The sequence below is a fragment of the Bubalus bubalis genome, chromosome 6 (assembly GCF_019923935.1).
Source record: "Bubalus bubalis isolate 160015118507 breed Murrah chromosome 6, NDDB_SH_1, whole genome shotgun sequence".
Taxonomy (NCBI): Eukaryota; Metazoa; Chordata; class Mammalia; order Artiodactyla; family Bovidae; genus Bubalus; species Bubalus bubalis.
The window spans coordinates 56,394,956-56,410,642 of NC_059162.1; the positions used below are offsets into that span (position 1 = coordinate 56,394,956).

The following is a 15,687-nucleotide window of genomic DNA, read 5'->3' on the forward strand; positions in this document are numbered from 1 at the left end:
ACGGCAGACTGGGTATAACTACATCCTCCATGACTCAAACAATAGCAACTAAACCCCGCCTTTCATGGAACACTTTGTTCTCCAAAGGGAAGAATGTGTTCAGTTTTGCGATTCCTTCACTGCTGATACGGAGAAGGCAATGGCACCCCACTCCAGTACTCTTGCTTGGAAAATCCCATGGACGGAGGAGCCTGTTAGGCTGCAAACCATGGGGTCGCTAAGAGTCGGACACGACTGAGCAACTTCACTTTCACTTTTCACTTTCATGCATTGGAGAAGGAAATGGCAACCCACTCCAGTGTTCTTGCCTGGAGAATCCCAGGGATGGGGGAGCCTGGTGGGCTGCCGTCTATGGGGTCGCACAGAGTCGGACACGACTGAAGTGACTTAGCATAGCATAGCACTGATGATAAGAGTTTCTATTCCAAGCCAGGAGGGGTGAGGGTATCATATGTGTTTGGGAGAATCAAGTCATATTATTTTGGAACACACTGACAAAAGCAAGTCAACAATTTCAGAATATACTTTATTTCTCAAAATGTGCTCTAGGAGAACATTGTTGCTGTTGTTTCATCAGTAAGTTGTATCCGACTCTTCTGTGACACCATGGACTATAGTCTACCAGGCTCCTCTGTCCATGGGATTTCCCAGGCAAGAATACCATTTCCTCCTCCAGAGGATCATCCCAAACCAGGGATCGAACCCACATCTCCTTCTTTGGCAGGCATTGTCAGTGCATCCTGTATTCACCAGGGAAATGGGTCAAAAGAGATAAATTAATAGATCATTATTTTTATCATAAGTGATGTGTTATTTTAATGACCAAAACAGACACTTCAGTTTAAGAACAAATTCAGTAAGAAATCTTCCACCCAAAAGTGCATGTTGACATATTTCAGATCTTTCCCTAAAATGACATCCCTTCCCCTCCCCTCTACATTGCCATCAAGAGATAGTCTGCCAGTTGTCTTCCATAGCTCCTGCAAATTCCCTAAAGAACAGAACTGGAGAAGCCATGCTATTCCCCAGAGAATTTCAGCTTCCTCTACCTCACAGAATGAGGAAAATCCTATACGCCACAGGCAAGAAAAGACTCAGCAGCTCCTTCTCCAGGTGATAGAAGATAGAAGGAGCAGGTGAGAGAAGTTATCAGGAGGAGGAGGGAGGGGCCAGAGGGCTGTGCCCCCGCTGTGACCACTCTGGGCACTCTCAGCCTCCAAGATCACATCTGGTTCTTCTCTCTTGTTCTCCAGCAACCTGTCTCCTTGCAGTGCCCCAGACACTGCCTGGAGAGGTTCAACCAAACTGGCGCTTTATCTTGTATTCTTTCACCTTGTTCATTCCCAAGTCATTTTACCTCCACACAATTCAGAACGTGTTTGTTGAATACCCGCTCAGTGCCAGACTCCCTGAGAAAAGTAGCGCAGAGGTAAGTATTTACTCTCCGCCTCACTCAGCCTGCCTACTAAGCCATATGCATAGGGCCACACAGGTAGCTTCATAATGAGGACTATGACATTTTGCCAAGGATGAATGGATGTGGAAACGAAATTGGATTTCAGTGCACCAGTTATCCCTGGGGCAGGGTGGGAGGGGGCCTCTTTCTAGGAGATGTTCCTTTAAGGTAATGATACTATCCCACATTTGTATAAAGGTCTAGAGTTTACAAAGTCTTCTCATAAACATGATCTCATTGAGAAATGTTGAGAGTCAGCTTTTCTTTTACAATTTACAGATGACAAAAATGAGGCTAAGAAAAAGTAAGATCATGCTGCACCAAGAGATTTTTTAAATAATATTGTTCAACAGCTGGTATACACCCAGAAAAAACTAGGCTAGCTCCCGATTATAATGTTACTCCCTTAGGTATTTCCAAAGTATAGCTTCAATTATCCCGCAGATTAAGGTTTGGAGGCAAAAAGATGCCAAGTACTGTAAGCACATGTCACCAATGGACAGGAGGAATTGTCACAGGCTTCTTACACAGTGTCCAGGAGATAAGATAATACATTTCTCAGGGTCTGGAACATTCTTCTCTGGATCACTATGATACAAGACCTGTAGATGGAGTTGAGGGTGGGGTTCTATAGACTTCAGCATCAGAACACAAATCAAAGACTCCAGGAAATTTCCCAAACTGTGCAGCTCACTGGGCAAATAATCAACCTGGATTTAAATGACATTATCTTCAGGTGAAAGAATCTGCCTGCAATGCGGGAGACCCAGGTTCGATCCCTGGGTGAGGAAGATCCCCTGGATGAGGAAATGGCAACCCAATCCAGTATTCTAGCCTGGGAAATCCCAAAGACAGAGGAGCCTGGTGGGCTACAGTCCATGCGGTCACAAACATGCAAACATAACTGAGCAACTAACATTTTCACTTCTTTCATCTCCTGATGGGGGTAGAGGTTAAGAAGACTATCTTTCAGGAAGGGGCAGGAGCTGAGGAGTTATTGCTTCACAGCACCCATCTATGAAAAACTGGTGCCGTTGTCACTGGATACACCAAACTTTGATGAGGCTAGAGAACTAGCTTATGCACAATGAAATGGGCTGGAGCTCCTCGGATGAAAGACATCTCTATAAGACATGTGGATGTGCATTTGATAATCTTTGACATATGTTTAATATTTAGATTTCCAAGATTACTCATGTTAATATCCGCTGCACATCTTACTTTTTTGCCTTTTGTGCTCACTGGGAAATGTGGGTTTGGACACGTTTCAAGCCAGATTTGTTCCTGTTGCTTTATTGCTGCTAACCACGGGGTCACTAAAATGGGAAAATCATCTGCTTCTTCTTCCACTGAACTTGGAATTCAAAACTTAACAATTCTGAAAATAAAAAGAAAGAAAGAAAAGGAGGAATGAAACAAGTAAATGAATAATGAATGCAGTAAAAATAAATGTGTGGTTCTGAGCCCCATTTAATTTTTCTTCAATGACAGTGTTGTTAAAATATTTTCTCTGATAAATGTGAGTTAGCTAATTTGCATGAATGGCTCATCTGTCATTGTTTTAGTCTGTTGAGTTATGGGTTTTTAAAAATGGGTTCTTTTCTGTTTGACTTCTAATACATTGTTATTATATGTGATCACTGAGCTTTCCTATTGCCATGCTGGAAACATGGGTTTTATCTTTTTTAAAAAAAAATTTAATTTGAGAAAAGTAATTTATGTAATAATGAAGTTCTTCAGATAAATGTATTTATAAGGAAAAGTCATTGACACATTAGTCAGTATTCCTTTATAATACAAAAAATAAAATCTATTTTCTGACAAAGTAGCAACTACACCAACTTGGGAAATTTCAAATGAAGCCTCCAAGGATCCCCCTCCACACTTAGAGTTCTGTAATTTCCCAAGGACTGAAAAAAAAAGAGCTCTGCAAAATGTTTGTCATGCACCTGTCCCACAAAAGACTGAGGAGCTAAAGAAAGGCCTTAGATTCTGAATCTTACATAGACTAATGCAAATTAAATAATGTTAACAACACCAGGGAGAGGTTTCAGTGGGCTTCTTTGGAATAAAGCAAGTAAAGGCAGAAGGAGTGTGCCAAAGCAAGGCGGAGATTCCAAGCAGCGTGTCACTCCATCCACCGTTGCTTTTTAAGGTGTTTTTAAAGTAAACTCAGTGCCCCTAAACTTTGAAGCAGACACCTATGTCTCAAAATTGTCCAACTGCACGTCAAGAGCAGCATTTGAACACTGATGAAATCGTAACCCATGAGGCAATTACTTCAGAGTTAGAAGCTGTAGAAAATAGCATGATATGACACTGGAAGTGCCATCTCAGAGTCATCACAGTGTAAGGCACTAATGAGTACGTGCTCTCTGGCTGCCTTGCCCCATAAATGACAGAATCCGAAGACAGGGAACCTGACTTAAATCCACCAGGCATAGAAAACTGCAGGTGTGTTGGGACAGCCTGCCAGGCACGGCCCAGGGTTTTGCTTCCGCACAAAGTGGAAAGCCTTGGACTCCAAGGTATGTAGACGCAATTTCAAATCCCCCTTGGCCAACTACCTGCTCTCTTATCTCCTCTGAGCACTTCTTTCCTAACACAGAGTAAGTTCCATATGTTAGCTACTGCTATTAATACTAAAGTATTTATACAGTGGAGAAAATACGACCCACTTTATGACGCTACTTTGAACTTTAGGGATAAAACATTTGTAACTCCAAACACAATACTTGGCATTTAGGTAGCTGCTACTCCTACTTTGTATCATTATCATTAGAATCATCTTCACTGGACTATAAACTGTTCGTTAGAGTAGGGGTTGTGTCTATTGAATTAAGTGGTGAGTCCCCAGCACCTGGGGTTTCCCTGGTGGCTCAACGTAAAGAATACGCCTGCCAATGTAGGAGATGCACATTTGATCCCCTGGGTCAGGAAGGAGGAAGGCATGGAAACCCACTCCAGTATTCTTGCCTGAGAAATCCCATGGACAGAGGAGCCTGGAGGGCTACAGTCCATGAGGTTGCAAAGAGTCAGACATAACTAAACAACCAAACAACAACAACAAAAACAACTCCAGCACTTAGAACAGTGCCTAGACATAAAACAATCTATTTGAACCTCTCCCCCTAACAGCACTGACATAATCCAGACCACATCTGATGTTTGTTTGTTTGTATTTTAAATGTAAGCCTTTAATTCCAAAACACATTCAGATTGAAACCAGAGAGCCCTGTGAAAGTTGTGAATAATCTGGTTGTATAGTCAGTTCAAAATAGCTGGAGATCAAGGAAAAGCTCCAGAATCAAAAGACTGAGATCTAGTGTCCCTCTGGTTTCTGTGTCTGTATGACTTAACGCAAGGCCCAAATGTTCCTGAGGTTCAATCCACTTACCTATGAAATGAGGAATAATGGTGATGTGGTTTAACCTACTCTAGTAGCATTGTTTTGAGAGCCAAGTGGGGCTATATATATAAATATAACATTGAAAAATGTTTCATGTTCTACAAAATATTACTGATAATAAATATTACTTATCATTCACCAACATGATTGAATGTCCACTTGGCCTCTGGACAAAAGGAACTGTGTAGACCAGCAGACCAAAAACTCAGCCTGTGAGTTTATATAAATGGATTTTATGTTTTTAGATTGCTAAAAAGAAAAAAAAATCAAAACAAGAATTCTAGTTCATGACACATATGTGTGCACGCTGTCATTTCAGTCAGTCGTGTCCAACTCTTTGCCACCCTATGGACTGTAGCTCACCAGACCCCTTTGTTCATGGGATTTTCCAGGCAAGAACATTGGAGTAGGTTGCCGTTCCCTTCTCCAGGGGATCTTCCTGACCCAGGGATCAAACTCGCGTCTCTTGTGTCTCCTGCATTGGCAGAGAAGGAAACTCAGTGCCCCTAAACTGGGAAGCCCATTTCATGACATATCTACAATATTTACTCTCTGAATTTTTAGAGGAAAAGTTGGTCAACCCCTAACTCTTAAGAGTTTATATTAATTATAGTTTTAGTTTCTTTTAAGGTTAAACCTTAAAGCAGACAGAAATTATGCCCTGCACAATTGATGCTCAATTAGCTGCAGCTCAGACAGCACAGTTGGTAAAGAATTTGCCTGAAATTCAGGAGACCCGGATTCAATTCCTGGATTGGGAAGATCCCCTAGAGAAGGAAATGGCAACCCACTCCAGTATTCTTGCCTGGGGAATCCCATGGACAGAGGAGCCTGGCAGGGTACAGTCCATGGGGTCGTAAGAGTCAGACACAACTTAGAGACTAAACCACCACCGCCAAGTAACAAAAAGAGTACTTCCTTAAATTAAAGGCAGACCTTGGGTGCACCTCACCAGCCTTAGGAACACCCTCAAGTCCAGGATGAAAGCTGCCCATTCTAGCCTGCTCAAGTCTCTGGTCCCAGGTGAGCCTGTCATCTGTGTCACCAAAGTCAGTGTCTCTCTTGTTTACCTCTTTATTTTAAGCATCTATCAAATAGCAAGGATTTCCTAAGTATTTGTTGAATGAATGAGTGAATTCAAATATTCATTCATCTGCTATTCACAGCCTGGCTCCAGCCCTTGCTCTTACATAACACCTTCAGAAACTACTCCAACTCAGAGGTCTCTCTCATGTCCTAGAGTCTCACACCCTCTTTGATCCAAGGGAGGCCATGTAGGGTTTTCAGATACTCTTGAAATGTTGCCCATACTCTTTGCTAATGATTGTCCAGTTAATGCATTCATTATGTATTTATACTTTGTTCTTCCAATAAGGTTATAAAACTGTCAGGACCAACATGACACCACTTCTGACTTCCTCCTTAAAACCAGCCAGCGAATCCATCTGCACTTGCAGCAAAAATACATTAGGATGACCTAACCCTAGTACCTGTGACTTGACATGGAGACTATCTCATTGCTGGTTTGCCTTGAATGTCAACTGCTGACCTGAAAATTTCAACGCTAGGTCTCACCATGTCTTGGGTACTAGCTCGTCACTTTGTTCCTTTGTTTCTGGGCCCCAGGAGTGGTCACTGAGGCAGGGCCTTGTCTTGCCTGGCCCTGCAATAAGGGCTGGAACTCCATCTCTTGACCCCAGCCCGGTGCTCGGGGGTGCATGCTCTGCACTTGCTCCTGATGCCGACAGCCTTCTGCCTACTGAACATCCCAGGACCTTCCAGTGCTCTCGGGCTCCCACTGTCGGATCATTCATCTTGGACCATATTCACAATCACTTGGCAGGACTGTAACCTCCAGGATATCACATTTTATTCACTCTCTTCTGGACTACCCCAACCTGTGGTAAGTCACCAGGCCAGATTAGGCCAAGCTGTGAGATACAGTTCTGCAACTTGCACTTCTTTTTTATCTACCACATGCCTAGATTGTGCTTGAACCACTGTAGGCTTGCCAGAGCGGCTCAGCAAAGATCCATTCATTGTTTTTCCAGCACAAAAAAAAAAATAAATAAATAAAGGATGGTCACTTATAAAGTGTCATATCTAAGTTTCTTGTATGTAAAACTCCATGGTTCTCACCCCATCAGACCCAGCATCTCCTTTTTATAAAAAGTATTTTATGATCCCCCCCTTTACTATCATGAAATGAAATGTATAGACAGTATACAGTCAGCCCTTAGAATCTGACGGTTATGCAGCCAAGGAGTCAATCAACCACAGATGGAAAACATTAGTTTTTAAAAGTTCCATAAAGTTCCAAAAAGCAAAACTTGAATTTGCTGTGCATCAGCCACTATTTACTTAACATTTACATTGTAGCTGGGCTTCTCAGGTGGTGCAGTGATAGTCTGCCTGCCAATGTAGGAGCCACAGGAGATGTGGGTTCGATCCCTGTGTTGGGAAGATCCTCTGGAGAGGAAAATGGCAACCCACTCCAGTATCCTTCCTGGAAAATCCCATGGACAGAAGAGCCTGGTGGGTTACAGTCCATGGGGCTGCAGAGTAGGACATGACTGAGCGACTAAGCATGCACACATGCATATACATTGTATTTACAACTATTTACATTGTATTAGGTATTATAAGCAATCTAGAGATGATTTAAACCATATGGTAGTATATGCTTAGGTTATATACAAATACTATGCCATTTTGTATAAGGGACTTGAGCATTACAGATTTTGGTATCCATAGGAGTCCTGAAACCAGTCACTGACAGTACCAAGGAAGGGCAGCTTATCATGTATATATATTACCTAGACACATTTTTAAACACCAATATGATGCCCTGCATGTACAATAAAGGAGAAACAAAAGGAAAGTAATTAATAATAAAATAATGTGCGTTTACACATGTACACAGGAAGGGCTTGAAAAAGTAATCAAATGCTTGCACTGTGATTTTTTTCATGCCCAATTCTTGGCAAAGTTCTGAACAAAACAAAATATAATCTTGCCTTAATATACAAGGTAGTTGTAAATTCATGGAAAATTTAGTGTGTATTAAAACGGGGGAGGAAATTATTTATGTAAATTGGAGTTAGGTTAGGCTTAGAAAGGTTTACCTACATGAATGCCTGGCAGGACATTCAGAAACCCCGTGAGATGCTATAGGATTCCGCATTGTGTGGGACTGTCCCGTGAACAGGATGTCTCACATCCGACTCCCACCCAGTTCAGTGACATCTGAAAAATGTTTCCAGGAATTTCCACAGCACTCTGTAGGGGGCAGTACTACCACCATTGAGAGCTCTTGGTTTAACCTACCTATTCAAAACTGTCCTGCACTTAGATCTCCTCTCAGACACAATATCTCCTCTGATCCTGCTGCTGCTGCTGCTAAGTCGCTTCAGTCGTGTCTGACTCTGTGTGACCCCATAGACAGCAGCCCACCAGGCTCCCTCGTCCCTGGGATTCTCCAGGCAAGAACACTGGAGTGGGTTGCCATTTCCTTCTCCAATGCATGAAAGTGAAAAGTGAAAGTGAAGTCGCTCAGTTGTGTCCAACTCTTAGCGACCCCATGGACTACAGCCCACCAGGCTCCTCCGTCCATGGGGTTTTCCAGGCAAGAACACTGCAGTGGGGTGCCATTGCCTTCTCTGCCTCTGATCCTGAGACCCCCAACTAAAGGGTTTGACTGAGTGACTGTACTTCAGGGGCTGGCACACCCCAAATCCAAGAGCCGAAGTTGAATGAATCCTGAGATCTCAGCACTATCCAATCTCAAGGCTATGATTTAGGTGGTCACAAGAAGAGGAGATGTCATTGCACAATGGAACTATGAGAGTTCCCCCTAGCTAATTAATCATATTAAAAGGCAAAACTATCAGGATTCTCTTACTCCACTGACTCTCTGCCTCACATACTCATTTTGCTCTATAAAACCACTGCATGTAAGGGTTGACAGAAACTTTCTCTCTCTCTCTGCACACAGTTAACACTTCATCCTGTCTCCCAGACCACCCTTCTCCTGCCCAACCTTCTGCCATTTCTCCTAACACATGTCACAAGCACCCCAGCTCCATGCCTTCTTTCCCAGACCTTATATTGCTAATCCTACCTTCCAACTGACCTTATTTCCATAGAGTTTCCTGGCTCCAATTTTGGCTACATTTCTACACAGTCTAGGTAGACCCAGACTGCTTTCCCATTGCCCTCATCTGGTTCACCCTGGGAAGGAACTCTGACTGGTCTTCAGGGGCCCACTCTGGGTGATTTCTCTGCATGTTCTCCCATACTTTTGCTCTTCAATGGCCATCTTCAGTAAAGTGGGACCTTAGTTCATGTGGCATGGGACTCCATCCTCCAGGATGTTTCTCTTGCTGTCTACCTGGAATGAATCTCCTCCTTCATCTCTTAAACTCTATCACTATTCTAAACCAGCTGAAATATCCCCTCCTCCAACAAGTCTTCCTAAATATTCTCTCCAAGTTTCTGCACCTCTTCCATAGTCAGTCTCTTTTGCTTCAACCTTGAAGACAAAGGTCCTTTTTAGGATTCTTTTGTGTCCCCAATGACACAGAGGAATTTGCCACGGTAGCCCAACTGTCCAACCCAGTCTTGTGGTTTTATGAACTCAAAAGAAAGGGAAGTGATAGACTGATGGCATATTTGATCTTCGAAGAGGAGCCCCTAGCCTCTTCTTCAGAATCATTTCCCTTCTCCTCAACTAAAGTCAAACCCCCTGAGGACACCAGCTGGCCCAGAGATGTCCTTCCCCTCTTCAAGTTGCAACATTAGTGCATTGAAAGTAGATCCATACCATCACTGTGACTCTGAAAACATGAACTAAGACAATAATAAATTAGAGCAATAGTCAACTCATAGCACTGTGATGCTTTCATGTATGAATTGGAATGTGAACACTGAGATTTTCATTTCATGGTTGAAAAATATACGAGTTGACCCAAATACTAATTTCTGCATTTCCATCATTTACATATCATGGGTCAGTAGCCATTTCTTGCCTAAGTGGCTTTCCAAATGAAAAGCTGTAATATTGTAATGGTTTATCATATTTACAAACATTGCATTGTGCTACCCATTCAGGGCTTTGGATTCATTGGCAAATAAGCAGATCCCAGTCTCCAAGAAGGCAGAGCGATGCCTGAGAGGAGAGAGCCAGTTCCCCAAGGAGAGATCCATTTGTTTCTTCCTCCCTCAAGTTCAGGAGTCTAGGAACCTCTATTCCACTGGGACATCTTCTAGCCACCTCTTTTCTCCCGCATGCCATGTGGTCAGCAGGGGCCAGGGCTGGACTCTGCTTGTGTTTCTGTGATTTTTCTCCTCTCTGGGGCCAAAGAATCTAGTTGCTTTGAAAATGTCTCCTTGGGAGGCTGGAAGTGCTGAGAGAGCCAAATGTGATCTTTGGGAAGGGTAATGCAACCTGATGTTTTTTATTACAGTTCAGAACAACATTGAGTGAAATGTCTATGGTGATTCTTTTCCCTCATTTTAATGCCAGGATAATACAAATCAGCACGTGACTGAACTGGTCTTTGATGTGAGCCCTGTCCTTGTCACTGCACTCCTTCACAGTGGCCTGAGTTACCCGCACCATTAGGGATCTCACTTATCACTGGACATGAGTTTCTTAGAAATCTGTGTTTTTAAAGGATAATAGAGTTAGCACTATAGATTAAAAGGAGAGCTGGTGTAACTGTTACCCTGCCCCTGCAGGCTCAGTTTCCAGGTCTGACTTGCTCTTTCTTACAAGTGGGGTTGAAGGTCAGCATCCAGCCTGTGTGGGGATAGTCGCCCCTTCCTCATTCACACAGGCACGCTTTCAGCCCCAGCTGTTCTCCAACCCACACCTCCTTTGCTGAGCTTCTCTTGCTCCTGCTTTGGCACAAACACTTAGAAGGAAACTAAAGGGAAAGCATTGAGGTCGTTTATTAGATTCTCCTGTGAATTTGGTTTCAGGACTAGAAAGCGGTGCTGTGGCTGTGTGATTTATGAAATCCCTCCTGCTGCTGCTTTTCCTTATTTTGAGGGTGATGTACAAGAAGTGAGTTAGCGAAGAGTTGACTGGTCACATTTCACACCCTCGCCTGTGAGTCCTAGCATGGAGGGCATAAAGACAATAATGTGGACAGAGAGGTGGTGGGGAGGGATTTAGCTGTTAATGGAAATTTCTCCTTCAGACTCTCTGGGAAAAAAAAAAAAAAAAGTTGCCTTTCAGAGGATGGATCTCCCCACCCCCCTTTTTTTTCTCCCTGGCTCCTATGTTTTAAAAAAGTTAAGGGGTGTGTGTGTGTGTGTGTGTAGTGGGGGGCAGTGTGTTTGGAGGGAAGCAAGCAGAAAGGGAAGGGAGTGGAAAATGGTTGTTATCATCCCAAAGTCCTTCTCTGGCTGGCTGCAGCTCTGTTTATGAAATGCCATAACAATAGTGAGCTCACGCCTGTGTGCTCCTATCAAGCAGGGTTCCTGGGTGCCAGATGGGCACTTTGTGACTGTATGAGCATGGATTATTTCATTTCCTACATCTGGGACTCCAAATGGCCTCCCAGAATGCCACAGGAGTGGGATACCACTTCTCAGCTGGGGGCCCCCACCTTCACCAGGGTTCCCAGTGGAGCAGAGGAGAGGAAGCCAGCCATTCCCAAGTGATATCTGAAAGTTGACACACACCAGGGCCAGGGGGAATGTTTTAGAAGCCAGAACAAGATGGAAATAAATAATAACCCATCACGTATGTCAGCAGCAGTTGAAAAAAAGAGGAAAGAACAAATGGAAAACAAATCATAAAGCATTTTCTTCCCTGGCCTCAGAAGATGTTCTGGGAATAATGTTTTGCATTTCAGCTTTGAAATTCTGTTGTGACCTTCTAGCCACACACCTCTGGATATTGCTAGTGGTCCAGATAAGGAAACCAAAATGGTCTGAGGAATGCCGGCATAGACCACAGCTTCTTGGCCTCTTTCTCACTTTATTTCAGTTAATGGGATGAGGTGTAATGGTATGAAAGAGTAGCAAGAATGCTTACTTCTCCTAAGTACTGAACCAAAGTTGAGTGTTCGCAGAGGCAGCACACTGAACTGCTGTTTAGATAAACCCGATGGACAGAGTTGCCATCCACAAATCAGATTCTTCTTGTTTTCAGGTTTATTGTGGAAAATCCTCACCTGCTCAAAAGGAATTATCCAAATCACTTAATTTGTCCTGCAAGAGAAAAAAAAAACTTTTTTACAAGAATATGTGACTTATGTTAAAAAAATCTGACAGTTGACTTAACCGTTTTGCATAAGATATTTACAAACCATGGCAGATTAAAGGGGGTTTTTATGTATTTTCACATCCTGCTTGGTTTAAAGCAGCAATTTTCTGCAAGGACAACAGAGAAAAAAACACGCTTTACACTGCTTATATTAATTACATTTTTTCATTACCCGTCATGTTTTCTGCAGGCTTGTGTATTATTACTGCAAAATGTAATGAAATAGAAAAAAGAGAAAAGAATGGACTTCTGGGAAATTTTCCAATTCTTGAAATGCAATGTTAATTGAGAGCTATTTTTAGGGCTGTGCGGATAGTGCAGGACCCAGGGCCATTGGTACAAATGGGTCCAGTCCAGGTGCGGCTTCCCGGGTGACAGTCTGGGTCTCTGTTGCTGGAGAGCTTCAAAATTTCTGCCTTGCTTGGTGCCAAGTCTACCGAAGGACATGGAAGGATTTCTACAGATGAGCTAGTCACAAAGGAAGTAGAAGAAAAGCAAGGGGAGATGAAGATGGACCCACATGGAGCCCAGGCTCAGTGATGCTGGGTAGCAATTCCCAACCTCATCTTCATCCACTGCATCAAAATGAGAGAAAACTAATCAATATTTAGGAAAATGGTGACACGTAGTCCAATACGTTCCAAGGCCCTTACAATGAGGAATTCAAAAAGTGTCCATGAGGTGGTGGCCAACAAGACCCTTTATCGGGAACCGTCTTCCCCTGCTGGAGAATTTATAAGTTCTTAGTGTTGGGTATATCCTGCCAAGGACTTGAGGAAAATTGTCTGCCAAGGCAAGAACTCGGTGAATTGGAGAAATATTGTTTCTTTTATTACTAAACTATATAGACCATAGATTTAACTTCCCACTTGATTAAGCTGAATAGATGACTCTCAAATTCATAGAGGCCCTTCTGTATTACTTCTGTACCCCAGAATCCCATTTCCTGATGTAGTATTAGAACCAACATTGCAAATGATAGAAGACACATAGTAAACATGTTTACAGGGGCCAAGTGTTCTTCTAAGGAAAGGTCTCAGAAGGGCTTCAGAGAACTTAGAAACTGGGCACATTTGAAAATTCTCTATCTCAACATACCATAAAGCTTTTGAGGCTCTCTGAGTGTTTCAGCCACCCCTAAACATTAGTCTCCTGCAAATGCATTCTATAAAAAAAATTAAACAACTGCTAAAACCCATAAATTCCTATAATTCTTATTGCTGCTTCCATTTTCACAAAGTAAAGACAACTGTCCATAAAAGTCATCTGGCCAAAACTAGCTTAAGGCTATCAGACTTAGAAATCCCGTGGGAGCAGCATTTCACCCAGTTAAAAGCAACTGAGAAGAACAAAGGGAAAACACTTTCCAGTCAATAGTTTCCTCTGAGCCATGAGGTAGGTACCCTGCCCACCTGTCTCTGCTGCTTCAGGCTGCCCAGGGCCACAGCCAGTGCTGTGAGCTTACTCTGAATTCAGCAGATTGCAACGCCCTGCTGCGATGTTGTCATCAGAGGCAAACTGTCTGTCTGCCTTGAGACTATTGCCTTAGCCCCGATTTACACGTTGTTTGGAATAAAGTGTGTAATAAAAAGAGAAATTCCACCCTTTCTAGGAGTTTCTTCCCAGAGCAAAGTCACCTACAACAGTTGTTGGTAAAACCGGTGGTACATGGAGTGAGAAGGCAAAATGTAAATGGTGCATGAGAACCAAAATTCCATAGCTGGGTAGAGAGAAACCTGAGTTTCCAGTTCCCATTGCTGGGATTCAGTTCACAAAGATTAACTCAGATAGTTCCTGGCCAGCCTGGCCCACATTCAGTGCCATCTAAGGCTGGGCTAACCAGCTGGTAAGATTCCATCTCCTGCTCATCACATTGATGACAAGAGGTGATCTAAGCAGTCCTTGGTTTACTCCAAGTAATTCCCCTTCTTAATCACCTGCTGCTTCAGATATGCCTCTTTGGACTTCTGTGCTTATTTTAATTCTAACAGGGTTAGATCTCTATTTCTCTTTTAATCAGCTTTTAACAATAGCTATTCACCTCTGCTGGAGAAGGCAATGGCACCCCACTCCAGTACTCTTGCCTAGAAAATCCCATGGACGGAGGAGCCTGGTAGGCTGCAGTCCAAGGGGTCGCTAGAGTCGGACACAACTAAGCGACTTCACTTTCACTTTTCACTTTTCACTTTCATGCATTGGAGAAGGAAATGGCAACCCACTCCAGTGTTCTTGCCTGGAGAATCCCAGGGACGGGGGAGCCTGGTGGGCTGCCGTCTATGGGGTCGCACAGAGTTGGGCATGATTAAAGCGACATAGCAGCAGCAGCAGCAGCATTCACCTCTGCTATGAATGATATTTAGTTCCCTTACACTCGCCCCTCCCACTTTATCTACCTCCATCTTCCCAGTTTCTAAAACTTATGGCTTAGATTTTCTTATTGGTTACATTTGTAGTATTAAATAACATAGTCAATGTCTGTGTCTCATTTTAGAAACGTTATGTATGTTTGATAAGGATATTGTTGGCTCTATATTGCCCTCTCCCACCCCACATCCCCCACCCCAAATCCCAATATCTGTCAACTCTACTGATATATTTACATTGTCAAAATTGACAACATTTATGTTCTTTTCTGTAATTATAATTAAGCCTTCTGTGAGTTTGTCTAGGGATTGACTCTAACAATTAATAACCTACAACCTATAAACAGGGCTTATATGATCACAATTATATAAATATTTTTACCTGTGGACCAATCTCTTTCTTTCCTGAGACATCCACCCAGCTGTCTCTGAATTTCTGCTCCCATCCAGGCAGCTTGGTCTTGAGTGACTGCCCAGTTGTCACCAAGGGACTTCCCCTCTCTGTCCTCTCTAGGTTAGAGCTATTGTTTCCTGGATCTCATGCCTTCCTCCTTCATGATGTTTTCCTTTTTTCTGGAGTTCACTCTCAATGATTTTTTTTCAGAAATATAAACTATAATTTATTTGATGTTCGCTATGTTTTTCCTTTTGCTACTTCACCAGGGTTTGGCTGGGGAGAGAATTCTATGGTCAAAGTTATTTTCCATCAGAACTTTGAAAACATCATTCCATTGGTTTCCAGCATCCAATGTTGCTGATGAGAAGTCAAATGCATTTCTGAGTCTCATTACCCAAAAGATAATCTTTTTTTTTTTTTTTCCTGTATTGAATCTCTTTAGGAGTTCCTCATTTTTCCTGGTGCTTTAAAATCTCATAGGTATGTGTCTAGGTATGGACAAAAACTAGTTTTAAGACATTTTGATAGAGATATCTGCTCCTTTTTGCCTTCCCTGTTAGGATTTGAAAGAAGAAGCTCTGTATTGGTTTCTGAAACTCACATTGCTATCAGGGAAGAAATAAATCATAATATGATATTCTCATATCTGACAAATTGAATTTAGAGTATGAAGTTCAAATTTTTATAAACAAGTTAATAAACACATCATCACTAATAAATTTTTAAAGCCCTCAAAGCCTATAAAGTAGAAGTTCCCCATGCCTCATTCATAAAGTATAAGGAGGA

At 42.6% G+C, this 15,687-nt stretch overlaps 1 long non-coding RNA gene across 2 annotated transcripts; it reads right to left on the reverse strand.

Annotated features, from left to right (window-relative positions):
• Positions 1-507: 507 nt before the first annotated feature.
• On the reverse strand, positions 508-14,275 carry LOC112585632. Of its 2 annotated transcripts, XR_003110123.3 has the most exons (3): positions 11,911-14,275; positions 2,678-2,834; positions 508-740 (listed from the first exon to the last, which is right to left on the reverse strand). It is a non-coding gene; the product is annotated as an uncharacterized LOC112585632 (long non-coding RNA). The 2 variants fall into 2 exon arrangements; XR_006551826.2 differs by having other exon boundaries at positions 508-2,834.
• Positions 14,276-15,687: the final 1,412 nt, after the last annotated feature.